This window comes from Euprymna scolopes, chromosome 18 (genome assembly GCF_053919585.1).
Source record: "Euprymna scolopes isolate OS-2025 chromosome 18, ASM5391958v1, whole genome shotgun sequence".
Classification (NCBI taxonomy): domain Eukaryota; kingdom Metazoa; phylum Mollusca; class Cephalopoda; order Sepiida; family Sepiolidae; genus Euprymna; species Euprymna scolopes.
In genome coordinates, this window is record NC_136499.1 from 107523119 (window position 1) to 107538119 (window position 15001).

Genomic DNA, 15001 nt, shown 5'->3' on the forward strand with positions numbered 1-15001 from the left:
GTCTGGTGAAGGGTAAAATATCCAACAGCGGTAAAATCCAAAAATCAAAATCCAAAAAAGTTGGTTATGTTTCCATTTCCACAAGTAAAATTGAAGGGTTGATATGCATTTTATATATATATATACTAGCATGGGTGCCCGGCGTTGCCCGGGTATTTGGAGGTGTATGTTGAGCAAAAACCCAAAAAAAAAGCGGTCAATTTTTTTTTTAACTTTGACCTCTATTATGACCCCCTAGAACTTAGTTTTGGGCTCAAATCAAGTTATTAAGTTAGATCCATGTCCAAGGAACCTCTATCTAAAATTTCAAGTCTGTAGACCCAAAATTGTCGGAGGAGTTTGGTAGAGTTCTCAAAGGTCAAATCGTTGAACTTAATCGCCAAATTTTTGGCCAAAAATGGATCACATCGAGTTTCCAAAATCTCAGTCCCCTGTACATCAAATTTCGAGTCTGTAGACTAAAAATTGACAGTTATTGCGTAGGGAAATGTACACACACACACAGACAGACACTTTCACTTTCATAGATATATATATGAATTGTTCCAAAAGTAATCTATCCTAACAAAAAAGAAAATTGAAGAGCTACAAAGAGAGTAGTATCATTAAAACTAGCAACCTTTTGTACTTCAGAATTTATTTTTCTATATAGTCACCACTATTCTCAAAGTACTTTTGTCAGCGATATGGTGGTGGCTGTGCATGGGCATCTGGAGCATGCTTTGTCACTCGCATCTCTGTCGTCATTCTGAAATTGTCAAAACCGTTTCCTAACTGTGCTGACATCAACTGAATTGGTTTCGTAAACATTAAACAGGCACTGATGAATGTTCGTTGGTTCAATTTTTTTCTGCATGGAGAAATTTGATGGCACATCTCTGCTTCTGATGTGCATTCATGGTATGAGTTGCTTCCTTAGAATTTCACACCATCATTATCTGCAACAGTGATGAAACTTTCAGATCATGAATGAATAAGTTCATTCATCACAACAATCTAATTTGCAATCCCCCTTTGATCCGGGCAGAAAAAATAGGAGGCACTACTTTTAGAATGCCCATTTTATATAAATATATCAGGCAGAAATTATAGCATGTTAACTTAAAATGAGTGCTTCATGCCAAATTGATAATTGAATGTGATTAATATGATTTTTGCATTAAATACTCATCCCTATTAATCCCTAAGGTCTATACAAAATTTCAGCCAGATTGGTCCAGAGAAAAAGTGTAACGAACATACAGAAAGACATATATATATATATATATATATATATATATATATATGTTTTATTTATACAAACCTAGCATGACTACATATCCAGAAAATGTTTCAATTGTAGCTTTTATAAGTTTGGTTTTCCTCAGGTCTAAAATAAAGGTCCATTCTCCGTTTTGACCCATGGAGCCAAATTACTTTCAGTAAATGTCACATAACGAAATCAAAAGTTTTCTAACATGTTTTCTTGTAGACTTTTTTTTTTTTTTAAGAAATCCAGATCAATTAAAATTTTTCTTTGAACGATGCTTGAAATTTTCAATATAGGAAAATCATTTTTATTTTTGTTTTCTTCTTTTGTTAAACTTCTATTTATGTTGCTAGATTTAAGTGGGTCAGATATTAACCAGTTCACATGATGACGTGTTTTGGGGGAGGGGACTATATCTCTGTATTATGGGAGGAAAGAATATAGCTGTCTAATAAAATCTGTTTTGTATATGAAATACATATACAAATAACGTTTATACATGGATACACAATTCATAACTCTGGAAGAGAAATATTATTTAAGTTAACTGAAATAGCAATTATGGTTTTTGAATAAAATTTCTTATGGGCTTATAGCCGAATGCATAACAAAAAATAAAAGAATAAGAAAAGGTTTTTTTTTGTCCAGAATTTTCCCAGTATTAAAAAAAAAATCAACGAAAATAATAAAAATCTGTATGATGTACATACCAGTAATGAAATTAAAACATGTTTAAAAAACAATCACATGAATTGATCAAGTAGTTTTATTTTTGAATTAGGAAATCAAATTTTATGAGTAACTGAATAATGGCTGTCTTGTCCACCATTTTGAAAATAAAAAAGTTAAACCTTTTTTTATTTTATGATGTAGGCGAATGCCTATATTTTTTTGTTCAATTACTGTCTTACACGCGATTCACCATCATGATAGAAAAATTGTCCTTATGCCATCATACACCTCATTAGAGATGAACAGGCTTCAGTAAAATTAAGAGTTCAAAAAAATGAAATGCAAAGAAGAGGGATGCAAATTGAAAGTCAAAAACATAACTCTTTCAAGACGTTTGGAAAAAAAGACATCCATTCCAATATAGGAGGGTTCTAAGCCTGCTATCTTGGATTATATATATATATATATATATATATATATATATATATATATATATATATATGGGAGTAAAAGAAATAAGATTCATTCTTAAGAAGAGACTTCTCGGAATAATGCAAAGCTCAACAAATTGCTTACCTAGCATCTTCTCTTCTGATGAAAAGCATTAGGCTTCGAAATACCATGGTATAAAGAGTTTGACATCCTACACCTCAAATCGATGGATCATCCTTATTGAATAAAAGAATAAATGTATATACATTAGTATATATTTTTATATTGTCGTTTTATTTTATTGATACTCTCTCTGTGTATGTATAATATATAGTAATATCAGGTCATGTCATATGTTACTGGTACCATGTAACCCAGTACTACCTGCCTCATGGTCGGGTGGTGGTGACTAAACTGATTCCCCCCCACCAGACTTGTTTGGTGAGAAGGGTGGCTAGTCTCCCTGAAGGATTAAAAACAAGACCTTACAAATGGAGAAGGCTCCCGTAAGCCATGGTGAAGGCAACCTTTCTAAGAGAAGCAAATCTCTGATTTAAAAAAAAAACATAAAGTGGGAGACCAGTACCCGTATTAAGCTGGTCTGCAGTTTAACTTGTTGTTTGTTGCTGAATCTCAACATATTGAACCGAGAGAGAGACTTAGCTGTTGTACAAAGCTAAGACTCTGTAACATCATCTGTGTATAGATATTCCCTCAGGCATTTGTCTATTAAAATATTCCTGTGGCGATGGAAGTCATTTTTGGGCTCATGGATTTTAAGTGTCTGAGGGAGTGGCACTCGTCTGAAAAGATGTTAAAATCATCATAATAGAACCCCAGGATACAACATTAAAAATTAGTAACAAAATACAGCACAGTATATAATACACGTCTATATAATCAAATATTATAAATAACACAGTAAGGCAGGGCAAATACTGTAACCAGGGGCCGAAAAAACATCTTATTCCACATCATAACCTGAAAATAACGTATCTTAGACCACCGTATCCCAGAGTTCTACTGTCCTTATTTATAAATCTTTTTTTCGAAAAAAGATTCCATCAGAGTGCTCTATTATAAAGAAAAAATTCCAAAAATAAGAGCGTATTTATCTTTTTATTTTTAGAAAGTTTAGATAAAGTCATCGGTACTGTTGGTTTCAAACCTGATAATATATATATATATATATATATATATATATATATATATATATATGCATGCCTGTATGTATTTATGATGACAAAATACACAATATATAATAAAATAATACACTGGAGACAGGATGTATGAAAAAGGACAAAAGAAAAAACAAATTAAATGCAGGAATAAATTATCAAAATAAGAGTTTTACCAGTTTCATTCGGATAAATGAATGGTTTTTAAAAGACTGAAGACCGTTGTTGATCCAAATAAAACCAGTAAAGCTCTTGTTTTTGATGATTTATTCTTGTGCTTAATTTGTTTTTCTTTTTGTTTATATATATATATATATATATATATATATATATATATATATATATATATATATATATATGACACACAAGTAGCAATTATTCCATGGGGGTGCATCAGATAAAATCAGCCACGAATCCAGGCATATAATGATGATAATAATATAATATATGAGCGCTACGAAAATCCGTTAACTAGCATGTAACCATATAGCCTACTAGGCGTATCAGTTTCAAAACAAAATCAATCATTGAAAATGCTTTGCATAAAACGTACATGTATAAATAAACAGATACATATCCACCCACATCCATACACCAAAATCAATAAAATATGTATCGTTTGAAGTAAAGGGGGATAGTGGCTACACTAGTAGTATTTACCTTCAGTCCTAATCGCCATTTTGCATGTAAAATGGGTATGAACATAAATACTATGAAAACAAAAATCCTCTTCACAGGATTCCTATCCTCCGAGGAAAAACTGGATTCTTCTCAACAAAGAAATCCTACAAGAGTTTGGTCATTTCAAATACCTTGGCTCAATGTTTTATGCCATGGGTCTAGGGTGCGATGACATCCGAATCAACGATGCTCGGCATGCTTTCATTTACCTGCAACCCCATCGGGTTTCGACTCGCAACCACAAGCATGGCAGTCCAGATTTATCAGGTGCTTGTTTGACCGATCCCTCTCTCGGACCAATGAGAGCTGTATATCTTGAAAGACTGGTAGTGTTTGACCGTTACTGTCTCTAACGAATTCTGTGGGTCCGCTGACACCATTTATTCTCCAATCCCAAACCTTGGCACGAGGCAGGATCATCCCCCTTAACCCAAGCGCTTTTAAAGAGGAGATTTTGATGGTTTGACCACGCTGCATGGCGCAACCCTGGAAAATTCATCCACAAACCAAACCACAGTTGAAGATATAGCCACACTCCATCAAAGCGGACGTCAAGTCTAACTCCCAGTTCACAGGATCCTGGATATGACTTTAAACTATATCCGATGGTGAGATCCCCAGCTTGCGGGCTTTGGGGAGTATGGAGTCACCCTTTAATTGCCATTGTTCCTAGGTCCACTCTGACCCGGAGTGTTTAGTACCTGTTATGGTCCCAACTATGGGTTAAATAGAAACTGACTTGAAAAAACACAAATATATTCTATTAAAAATTTTTTCTTCAAAATCACTGGATTCAACAGTAAATAACCTGAAAAGGGTTGATATGCCAAAAAACAAAAACAGCCAACCAACTAACCCAGTTCACAGGTTTACAGTGTTCACTACGGGTCCTGTCATGCGTGGTTTGCATTCATCCAAGATGTTATGTGTTCTATGGGAGGAGCTAGCTCATCCCATCCTGTATGAATGAAATCATAGAAATTCTAAATCAATAAATTAAGTTCTTGTTAATGTTTTTTTTTTATCTTGTTTTAATGAAAGTCTTATAGATTCAGGGGGAAATAACTCTTACAGCTTAAATAAACTGTTTTTAAAGGTAACTGATGTTGGCTAATAATTGAAAATAAATTTTAAATTAAATTAAAAATCAAATTAAAAATCAATTGAATAAATCAACTTTGAATAATATTTCTAAATATAACAATTAAAACTATTACAACAAACAATAACATTAAGAATTATTTAAATAGATTTTCTTTAATGTAATTAGCAAATGGGATTACTCTTGAATGTAGATTTCCTTTGAATAAATAGTATATATATAGCAATCATGCTGAAATTAGAGTGTGTGAATGTTTGTATTTCAGTATGAAAATTAATTTGTGAAACAGTGTACCTTTTTATACATATTAATTGTGAACAAACAGGCAGAAATATGACTTTATTGTGTGTGTGTGTGTATGTATATATATATATATATGTATGTATATATATATATATATATATATATATATATATATATATATATACTAGCAAAAGTACCCGTCGTTGACTGGGTTCAAAAACAGCCTACAGAAAATGGACTCTGATTTATGAAAGTATGATAGATTATGAAAAGGAAGGGTTGTAAAGAGATAGCTTCGAAATATGATGAAAGTAAAAATAAAATAGATAAACCCCATAATTTATTATACCATACCTCTTCACACTGGAACACTTATCACAATATTCTGTGGATCTATATTAAAAAACCTTGTTAAACTTTGTGACATATTTCCATTCTATGGAAGTCAGGCACGAACGAACACCCCATAATTTTATTATACCATATTTCTTCAAACTGAAACATAATTATCAAAGTATATTTACGCAGATAGATATGAAAAGTCTTTATTAAAGTTTGTGCCTATATCCATTCCATGGAGGCCAGGTGCAAACGCAGACCCCACAATTTTATTATACCATCCCTATTTAAGTTAAAACATACTTATCAAAGTATTATGTACATCTATATCAAAAACACTTGTAAACGTTTTTTATTTTTAAATTTTAAAATTTATTTCCATACTTTGTGGACCAGGCGTGAACACAGACCCCACAATTTTAATGAACCACCGTTCTGCCAGATCAAACATACCCATTCCTGTGTCTCGATCCATCTATCATATGTAATCAGTTTTTTAAAATAGCCAACCATATAGGAGCCTATTCGTGAACACACACACACACACACATTCAGCTTTATATTATAGATATATGTATAATATTTTTTGCTACTTTTTTGTGACCAAGGGTGGAGGTCCGCTTGAAATATAAAAAATAACAATAAAAATCTTAAATACAAAAAGTAACATCGTTTTTCATGCTTGATAAAACCCTCATAACCTTTAAATCACTAATATATAAGAATAATATCGGTCATGGTAAAACGAATTATGTAAACAAAACAATTCTGCACCACTTTTATGTCCCTTTACAAAGATTAAAATAAAGATATAATGTAAAACTGCGAGTCTCTTCATTGCTATTTTCATGGCAAGTGCTCGTCTGGTCGCTCCTGACTTGATTTTCACGAAAAACACTCGTCTAGCTGAAACCACTATTAATAATTTCCCTCACTCTTTTATCTTTGCCTAAACCTAAACATAGATTCCATGAACAAAGTTTCTTTCTTAGAACTGCATGCCTTTGGAACTCTCTTCCGTTTGCCTGCTTTCCAACTGACTACAATATGGTTGTCTTCAAGTTCAACGTAAACAAGTTCTTGATGAGCTGTTCCCTTAAGTAATCCAATTTACTAAATTTCCATTACTAACGATTACTACATGTTCTCATTGACTACTGTACATTCATTAACCCTTATCCTCGAGTGGTCCCTGGGCCTTAATAAGTAGTGACTCCTTTGTAAAAAAAAAACCCCCAAAAACAGGAGTCCCCCCCCCCCCAAGTGGTATTAAGATTTCCTGGGATAAAAAAAAACATGATAGACTAAACATAGCCTTGACAGACTGACCGATTACCCAACCGCAACAACCACTTCTTAGAGATGTGGGGGTGGTGCACTTAGACATGAATAAATTTAGCATCTATTTTCGGGCTTTTCACATTATTGTAAATTCATTTCTCACATTTCCATTAAATAAAAAAAAGTTTCCACCGTTTCAGGAGTGGGTTTAGAAGTCTTGGTCATTTCTTATTGAAGAGACAATATGAAAAACCCGTCAGCCACCTTTTTTAAAAAAAAAAAAACCACTTGAAAGAAGCAAATGCACTATTATGACATGTGAAAGTCATTGACAAACGCTGGGAAAAAAATGTCCAGACATTTTCTTTTTTTTACAACTGGAACAAGACCTTTCTCAGTTTTAAATTCCTCACAGAAAAAAAAAATCTAGACTGAAAAATGTTAAGAACATTTTCATAATTTCTAATGAATTCGAAAATCAAAAATAAATGACTGTATTTTTCAGACTGGTTTTTCAACCTTCGACTGCAGCATTAAACGTCTGGGTTGCACTCTTAACTGAAAGCTTTGCTTTGTTAACCTAACAAAAGGATTATACTCTTTGGATTAGTCAGACTAACGTTATTCTCATGTTTCAAGTGACGAACATAGTGTAGTATCTATTTTATAGTTATTGACCCATCCTCCTAGGCATTATTTTTATTTGGGGAGGGGGTATGTTTTGTTGTCAGGAGACTATCCTACTAGGAATTAACCTACCATTTTGGGGTTAATGTAGTAGATTAAAGTTCTGAAGTTTTTAGATGAGGGTTAATTATTTATATTACTTATATTGATCGGACTATTGTTTTCATCTTGAGTTGTATTTATTTAAGTCTGTGTAGCCTTTGACCGTCGTCAGGCCCGTTGATTGTTCCTATTTACAATGCCTCCCCACGGGGCATAGTTAGACACCAGGGTCGTTTTTTAACGTGGTGAAAAGGAGCAAAAATAAAAATTGTCTCAGTCGTGAAGGATTTCTCCTCCACTGACAGAGAACAAGAAATTGAAATGCAGCATCTGAAGAACAGATACTACACTTTGATCTTGACCCGGCCTGTTGATTGTTGTCATGGAAAAGAAAGGAGAAAAGTTACTGGCACTGTAAGTAGTGTCGTATTCTTGGAATTGTTCTCTGGGTTTTTTTTTCTTTCTTGGTCATGGTTTTGGTTGTGTGAAATAAATTGGTTGACCAAGGGGAGACAACTCTAATATTTGTAACGTTCAGATTGTCCTTCGACCTTCATCAGGCACGTCGATTGTTGTTTCATAGATATTTTATTGCAGATTTGAAACAATGACAAAAAAAAACTAAGATTTTATTATTTGTAAAGCATTACCACCTTCTTTTAAAGGGGGGGGTATAGTAATATATGTTAATTTGTTATAATATATGAATAAAATGGGAGCCAAAAGAAAGGGTTAAAGAGATAGAGGAGGAAGAGCTGATAAAAAAAAAAAAAAATATCAAGAAAACAAACAAACTAGATACGACACAGATTTTTCGCCACCCTTACGTTCAGAACTTTGCCGGATTAACGGTTTTGCCATATCATCCAGTGTAACCATACTAATGGTACATCAATGTACTTTTAACCTACAAGCTTTGAATCTGAATGAATAAATGAAATTTAATTAATATCTGAAACAAAGAGGTTCTGCACTGTCATAAAAAACATTGCCGAAAAGGTTAGCTGTGTTTACTGCGTTAGAAAAATACACCCACTAGCATCCTATATCTCTACAAAGCCACCATTCGCCCATGCATGAAATATTGTTGCTGTATATGGGCTGGTGCATCAACTACTAGTCTCTCTCTATTGGACAGAGTTTAAAAAAATATAGTCTCTAACCTATTGCACATTGTCAACCAAGCTCCAAACCCTGTCCCATCACCACAACCTTGCATCCCTGTGTCTGTTTTACAAGCACTTTAATAGAATGGCCTTGGACGAACTTGTAGTACTGATGCCCCTTTGACATAAAACCCCCTGATTAACCCGACAGGCAGCAAAATCTCACATTTTCACTGTAGAGGTCTCTTAATTATGGAGAGCCTTCTACTCTGAAAGTTTCTTCTCTCGGACTACTAGACTTTGGAATTCGCTTCCTGCATCTTGTTTCTCCCACTGTACTAACATGTAAAAATATAAGTATGAAGTGAAGATATCTTACTGCTCAACTCACTACTTAGTGTGTCCCCATAGACATGATCCCTAATTTACTGTGGCTTATGTCTCAATGGCATATATGCTTGTTTGTGGTAGGCATAGGGAATAAAAAAAAGGGGGGGGGGTCATGAAGAAGTTGAGAAATGCTTAATGGAGGGAAAGAACTGATGAAGAATAAAACGAATGATTATTCAAAAAAATTCAGATGCAATACCAATTTTCTGACGCACTTCATTCCAAAGTTTTTTTAATTTTTTTTGCTAGATTGTTTTTACCAGGCTATCAGATCTTACTATAAAAATGTCCCCCCCTCCCCCACACCAACCAAATAATAGCACACATCACATATTTCTATTGGACTGGATCCAAAAAGAGTCTTCAATCTAATCGGTCCTGTCAAACAAGCTACAACCTCTATCCTGTTGGCACAATATAGCGTCCATGTAGTGCTTGTTTTATGGCAAACTCTTAGCACTGGTATTCCCTCAACATAAATATACCCGAATAACTTGACACTGTCTCTTGATTCCCAAATTTTGCTGGATTAATACTTTTTGCCAAACTATTGGATTTTACTAGTGATTCCAATATTTTTCCCGGTTCCGATACAATTACCGATTCCGATTCTTTATAAATCTCTAATTATTTAACTATAAGATCGTTATTTCCCCTGATTTTCATAAAAACAAATATTAAATATGTTACAATATTTTGGAGATATAATGGAGTATGATCCCACACAGTCAGGCGATTCTATTTATAAACGATGCTGCTAGGAATTGACGTTCTGCTACCAACAACAATTTAGACAATGCGCTGTAGACCCCTATTTATATACCCAACACAAACATGATAAACTACTGATTTTGGTTTTGTGGGTCGATGATATTTTAATCGTATCAAATTGTGACATAATATTAACCGATGTTAAGAACAAATTAAGTAAAAGATTCAAAATGACCGATCTTGGCAAAATATCCTGGTTTTTGAGGATAGCATTTACTCAAAGTAAAGAACTCGTTACGATGAATCAATCGAGATACATCGACAAAATACTATTAAAATTTGGAATGGGAGAGTGCAAGAAACGCTCTACACCGATCGAAAATGATATTAATAAAAATATACACACAGAATCTGAAATAATAAATGATAAACTATACCACAAAATTATAGGTAGTCTTGTATATTTAATGACTGCGACCAGACTTGACATATGCTATACAGTAACAAAACTGTCACAAAAATTATCACGACGGACAATGAAATAAAGTTAAAACGTTTTTTCTCAAAACTTGTTGGGGGATTCGACTGAATAATTTTTTTTTTTTTTCACGGTCCTGTATGTATATAAATTTCTATATATCAAAATAAAAAAAAAGAAAAAAAAAAAGAAAAAAGTCCTGGACAAGACGTTAAACTGTATCCATTTTGTTTGTATTAACACTTTAATCTACTAAAAAAAAAAAAAAAAAAAAAGTCACTTTTTTAAAACTTCTTGTTTGTAATTTTCCTTTTTGACAAACACTTTTTGCATGCTTATTTTAAGGTGAGCATAAATTACAATTGACTTTTATTTTTTTTGTGCACATTAGTTTTCTTATTTTTCAAAAATGTCCTATATTTTTTGCATTGTTTTAATAACAAAAAAAAGCTCACTTTAAACGGGTACATATTGCATGTATGTTTATTTTTATGTACATTTATTTACATGTAAATATGTATGCGTTTTTTTTTTTGTTTTTTTTTTTTACAAATCTGCCTAATTAAATTTTAAAATGGCTTTTTCATATACCCACCCCTTTTTTAAGGTAAAAATACCTTCCATTTATTTTATTTCTCTTCTCTGTACACATATCTGTTTTGACATTTAAACACAATTAAAAATGGCGTCTTTTTTACATGCTAAAATTTTAAGATCCAAATGATTTCTAAATTTTATGTATAATTCAATATAAATATATATATATTTTTGAGCAGAAAGAACACAAGGGACTTCCCCATTATAAAAAAAAAATAGGGGGGATGTTACAATATTTTGGCGATATAATGGGGTATGATCCCACACAGTCGGGCGATTCTATTTATAAACGATGCTGCTAGAAATTGACAAATCAAATTAATTCACGTTAAGCTACCAACCAATCCGAAACCAGAATTGCTCCATAAATATTAAACCTTTTCTGTAGCAATTTCACATGTTTTTTTCGTCTCGACACGATAAGAATCTTTTGCTCTGTAGAACTGTCTACTGCAAACCAGTCACCTCTCAGGACTTGTGTGTAACAACGAACCATCGGAAACTGTTCTGTCTACTGCAAACCAGCAGTCACCTCTCAAGACTTGTGTGGAACAACGAACCATCGGAAACTGTTCTGAAACTAAACATGGCTTACACTTCTAGAAATTATGCAGAAATTTTCCTAAACGTCAAAATACACTTGTGGAGGATGATCTATCGATTTTAGCTTTACTGGTATTTTAAAATCAATAAATATTTATTTTATCATTATTACCAGCAATGGAAGATTTTGCTTTAAACAAAATCAAATAAAAAAAGACAATTAAAAGAATCGTTTTGGCATCGGAAAATAGACATCAATTTTTCCGATACCGATTCTGATTAATCGTCCCAACACTAGATTTTACCATAAAAATGATTTATCAATTAATCCACAAACCGAAAAAATAATTGGCATACCATATCCCTGAACTACAAAGGATTGCTAGAAACTTTTTAAGCATTCAACTTTTTCAGTACTTACAGTTTTGAGACCAGACAGAACTGACAAAAGTCAGCAAAATTATGGTAACAGACTGGAAAAAAGACAAAAAACTAATGTAAACGAACTGATGTTAAAATAAAGACTAGGTAGCATTAAAAAACAAAAAACAAAAACTTTAAATCTATATATATATATATATATATATATATATATATATATATATATATATATATATATATATATATAAATGAACGTGTGTGTGTCTGTGTACATTTCCCTATGCAATAACTGTCAATTTTTAGTCTACAGACTCGAAATTTGATATACAAGGTACTGAGATTCGGGAAAATCGATGTGATCGGTTTTTGGCCAGAAATTTGGCGATTAAGGGGTCAAAGTTCAACAATTTGATCTTTGAGAACTCTCCGACAATTTTGGGTCTACGCACTTGAAATTTTAGATATAGGTTCATTGGACATGGCTCTAACCTAATAACTTGATTTGAGCCCAAAACAATAAATTTTAAGGGGTCATAATAGGGGTCAAATTAAAAAAAAAAAAAAAAAAAAAATTGACCTCTGCAGTCTCTTCTAAATTACTCAGACATTTTCTGGTCTAAATATTTGAAATTTTACATAGAGTATTCAGAGATAGGGCAAGCTTTTTCATCAGTTTGGTCGAAAACTTTTAGTTACCAATATATAAATGTATGTATGTCTGCCTTAAACTTTCAATAGAGACGACGGATTTTACCAAGATCAGTATCGTTTTATAGTTCGACCTTTCATCTGACAAATATCGAAAAATTGGCTAAAAACATTAATATCTTCCCCTTCAACTAGGCACTTTTCTACAGGGGGAGGGGGTCACTTTTTTTCGCCGATATTTATCCTCTCCTTTAGGTTGCCTAACCTTAATTTTAAAAAATGTCGCTTCCGGGTTGGCGGTGGTCGTAACAGCATAAACGTTAGATTTTACCTCGTTCTTTTCCTCCTTTGCGGTACGGGTTCGAGCCTGCCTTCCTACTACCACTTTTTTTTTTTTTTTTTTTTTTTTTTTTTTTTTTTTTTTTTTTTTTTTTTTTTGTTTGCTCAACATACACATCCAAATACCCGGGCAACGCCGGGCTGAAATGCTAGTAAATAATGAAACAATATTTAAAGTAAGAAAAACATTCACTGCATTTTTATTTTTCTGCAAACATTTTTTATGAAAAAGAAAAATTAATAAAACAATTTTTTTTCATGAGAAGTCAATATTTTTTTTACGGTAGTGATCCAGCTTTTACAGTACTGATCCAGCTTTTGAACCAGGGAAAAAAAAAAAAAAAAAAAAAGGCCTGTTTCCCCCCCCCCCTTTTTTTTTGTAGCCTACTTTTTTCTTTTTAGCCTACTTTTTTCTTTTATGTAACAGCTATTTGTTGACTATTTTTCATTCTCTCTGCCCCCCCCCTCTTATTCTATGACTGAAATTCTTGAGCACAAATTTACGATTTAATCAATTTACCATTTAACTTGGGTTTTACTTGCCTTCTGATTATATAAGCACTTCGGCATCTTCTGGCTGTTTACATTAAAAATCTGAAAAAGACTAACAAAAAGTCAGTTTTGTCTGGTTCAAAAGCTGTACCAGTACCACGTTTTTATGGAAATAAACTGGCATAAATGTTCAACAACATGGCTGCGACTTGAAGATTATATGTAAAAAAAATAAGATATAATTCCAAAATAAAGAACGACTACCACCAGCAGGTGCAATGTAATACATCACCCAATAATTCCTGAGTCTAACTAATAAAATTAATTTTTAGGCAAAATTCATTAACATAGTCTCTTTTTAGGGTGATACATGGATTCCAACGGCTAACAATTCTATGAGTTGTCTTTTGTTTCAAAATAGCCGCAATTTTCTTTTGTCATTTCTTTGTTGGTTGACTCTTTCTCTAGAGCATTCTTTTTGGGGATTTTGTGAAAAGAAGCGATTAAATGTTGTTTGCATTCAAATTTAAAAAAAACAAAAAAAAAACAAATCCTGATGCTATAAGATCAGGCTGTCTGGAGATACTGGCTTTCTGATCTAAAATGCACCAAACATTGATGATGTTTTTTCTTTTCCTTTTGCAAAATCAAAAACAAGTTTTCCTCTTTCTCCACCCTCCATCCCATCCCACCCCATATGAAGCAGCTAGTGATGCTTAAAGACAAGATCCTGATCGCTGAGAACTGGAAAAGTGGATATGCGCACTACTGCACTTTACTTTGGCCCTTAACTGACCAATACAGGCAGTCGAAAAGGTCTGATCCAATCAATCGACTGGTCATGTTAAGTCCCACCATTATAAAACCTGCACCAACATACAAGAACTAATGTTCGGATTATAGTCAGCTAATGTACTTCCTAACTTCTACGATCCTGGATATGACCTAAAACTATATCCGATGGTGAGGCCCCAGCTTGCGGGCCTTGGGGAGTGTGGAGCCACCCTTTAATTGCCATTGCTCCCAGGTCCACTCTGACCCGGAGTGGTAGTACCTGTTAGGGTCCCAACTATGAGTTAAATAGAATCCGACTTAAAAAAAACAAAACAAATATACTCCATTAAAAAAATCGTTCCTCAAAATCACTAGATTCGACATTAAATAACCTGAAAAAGGTTGATATGCCGTAAAACAAAACCAACCAACCAATCCTAACTTCTGGCATGGCTGTTACCGGAAGTGGTGACAAGGCAAATCAGTTCCTTCTAATACTAATGATTGCTACATATTCCCATTAACTACTGTACACTTATTAACCCTTATCCTTGAGTGACTTCCGGGCCATGACAAATGGTGACTCCTTTGTAAAAAACGAAAAACATCCTTCTATTTACTGATAATTATTCTGTG

At 33.2% G+C, this 15001-nt stretch overlaps 1 protein-coding gene across 6 annotated transcripts in view; it reads left to right on the plus strand.

Moving 5' to 3' along the window:
• LOC145297746 (mediator of RNA polymerase II transcription subunit 15-like) overlaps window positions 1-15001 on the plus strand; it is a 179902-nt gene that overhangs the window by 91937 nt on the left and 72964 nt on the right. The gene's annotated exons all lie outside the window — the stretch shown is intronic.